Source organism: Prosopis cineraria, unplaced genomic scaffold, assembly GCF_029017545.1.
Source record: "Prosopis cineraria cultivar Desert tree isolate PC_DT_omini unplaced genomic scaffold, ASM2901754v1 PC14, whole genome shotgun sequence".
Lineage (NCBI taxonomy): Eukaryota > Viridiplantae > Streptophyta > Magnoliopsida > Fabales > Fabaceae > Prosopis > Prosopis cineraria.
In genome coordinates, this window is record NW_026555345.1 from 4,097,846 (window position 1) to 4,100,765 (window position 2,920).

At 36.5% G+C, this 2,920-nt stretch overlaps 1 pseudogene; it reads left to right on the forward strand.

The window, feature by feature from the left end:
- The first annotated feature begins 692 nt into the window (after positions 1-692).
- Positions 693-2,598, forward strand: LOC129292026 (cytochrome P450 89A2-like; annotated as a pseudogene).
- The last annotated feature ends 322 nt before the right edge of the window (positions 2,599-2,920 follow it).

Consider the following 2,920-nt stretch of genomic DNA (forward strand, 5'->3'; position numbering starts at 1 on the left):
ATAGTTCATATATAAATTTTGGTCTAAACAGTTCATAACTGTATTGAAAAAATTAAAATTATAACTAAAAATATTTTTTTATTTTATTAATTTTGTACAGTTGTTTGTCTATAAGAGATAATATCATTGAAAGCATAATTAGGTATTAACTATAAGTACTTCTCTTAACAAGAATTCAAACATTAATTTATTATAGTGTAAGAAACTAGTTCATTTTGGTAGACTCAACTCCTATTTTAAATTATTCAGATCATTTTTTACTTTTCAGTACAGTTCTTGATGTTCAAACTAAAATTTTTATTTGAACTATTCAGGTTCAATTTTAATATCTTAATATTTATTTATTTATTAAATATTCAAATTATAATTTTATAATAATTATTTATTATTATAATAAATTAATAATAAATTTGTTGTTTAAAAAAAGTAAAAGAAAAAAAAAATATTGCCAAACGCTAGTGTTTTAGTGCTGAGCACTGAAATCAGGTCCGTCTTTTTCATTGATTCTCGCAAAACAAATTTTTATTTTTATTTTTATTTTAATAACAATTCATTTCCATTATTATTATATTGATATTGTGATAAGTTTCTTGTCCTCATTCTCCCGTCAAAGTTCCATTTAGCTTTGCACTATAAATTTAATCGCCAGCATCAATCACTGACCTGCTTCCTTCTGACCTCAAAACGAAGAAATGGAGATCTGGTGTATCATCTTCGTCTCTCTCTCCGTCTCCATTTCCATTGCTTTCACTCTCTCCCTCCTCCGTCGTCGACGTCCTTCTCCACCACCGTCCCCTCCTCTCCCTCCCGGCCCATTCCGTATTCCCATCATCGGCTCCATTTTCTGGCTGCGACGATCATTCACAGAACTCGAACCCATCCTTCGAAACCTTCATGCTCAATATGGCCCCATCATCACTCTTTATATTGCCTCTTTTCCTGTAATCTCCATTTCCGATCGATTCCTTGCCCACCGTGCCTTGGTTCAAAACGGCACCGTCTTCTCCGACCGTCCCAACGCTCTTACGACCCCCAAGCTCATCAACAGGCACCAAGATAACATCAGCTCCGCCATGTACGGCCCCACTTGGCGCCTGCTCCGCCGCAACCTCAGTTCCGAGATGCTTCACCCGGCCCGGATCCAATCCTTTTCGGGTATGCGTAAAGGGGTTTTGGAAGTGCTCGTGAGTAACCTCAAGTCTTGTTCAGAATCAAGCAAGTCCATCGCAATCATTGACCATCTCCAACACGCTATGTTTCGCTTGCTAGTGTTCATGTGCTTTGGTGAAAACCTAGATGAGAAGAAAATCAAAGATATCGAACATGTTCAGCGCCGTTTACTCTCTAACTTTAGCAGATTCAGTGTGCTGAATATCTTGCCAAAAGTTTCTCGCATCATATTTCGCAAGCGTCGAGAGGAATTTCTCCTGCTCCGAGAGGAACAAGGTGATATAATGGTTCCGCTGATCAGAGATCGAAGGAAGCTGAAGGAAGAGAAAACGATCAATACCTGTGAGAAGAAGAATGATAAATTCGTATCAGTGTCATACGTTGATACCCTGTTGGATTTGCAATGGCCTGAGGAGAAACGAGAGCTTGAGGAAAGCGAAATCATAACGTTATGTTCAGAGTTTTTGAACGCAGGGACTGATACAACAGCTACAGCACTGGAATGGATTTTGGCGAACTTGGTGAAGTACCCAAAAATCCAAGGCAAGCTAGTGCAGGAAATAAGACAAGTCATGTGTGCAAGAGACGACATGGTGGACAAGGAAGTGATAAAAGAGGAAGATCTGAGGAAAATGCCATATCTGGAAGCTGTGATCTTGGAGGGACTAAGGCGTCACCCTCCAACACACTTTGTGATCCCACACGAACTGTCGAAGGATGTGGTTTTGGATGGTTATTTGCTGCCTAAGAATGGGACAGTGAATTTCACGGTGGCAGATATGGGGTGGGATGAAGAGGTGTGGGAAGATCCTATGAGGTTCAAACCAGAGAGGTTCTTGAATAATAATGGAGGCGAAGCATTTGACATAACAGCAAGAGATCAAAATGATGCCGTTTGGAGCAGGGAGGAGGATGTGTCCTGGTTATAACTTGGCAATGCTCCATTTGGAATACTTTGTAGCCAATTTGATTTGGAATTTTGAGTGGAAAGCTTCACATGATGGTGTTGATTAGTGTGAAGAATACCAATTCACTGCGGCAATCAAAAATTCGTTAGAGGTATGTTTATATCCAAGGGTTTTCACTTAATTATATATTATATATATTCCTTCATAGTGTTTAATCCAAGTAAACCTGGTCAGTCCGGTACAGTGAAAAAAATTGACTTGAAGGACTAAAAGGACCAACAAAATCAAACTTCATTCTCAGGTTGTATTGAATAAGAAACTGAGTTTTCAAATTACTTATTCCAATCTGATCATATAAAATTATTTAAATATAATTGGAATTATTTTTATTTTTTAATATAGTTGAATGTGAAACATAAAACTGGATTGTTGAACACAATGTTTCACCTAATATAATTATAATTATTTTTATACATAATTATTATTTTTTAAAAATGATTAATTTTTAAATTAAATTATCTTTTGCCTCTCAACTTCGGGTCCCAGCTCCCCCACTGCCTGCCTCTCTTCTCTTCATTCACACTTCACTTCGCCTTCACGCCACGCGGAAGCAAGAACTAGTAATCTTGTAGCCCTAGCCTCTCCCAGTAGACATGTTGAAGTTTGTTGAATGTTGTTATGGATTATATAATAAATGCTTTTTTTTTTGTTGGAGATTGTTATAAATTTATTATGATTAACTTTTAATGTTGTGTGATAAATTGTATATGATTATAAATATTTTTATTAATTTAATTGAGTTTATTAAGTTGAAATAAATTGTTGCCTCTCATAGAGGAAAA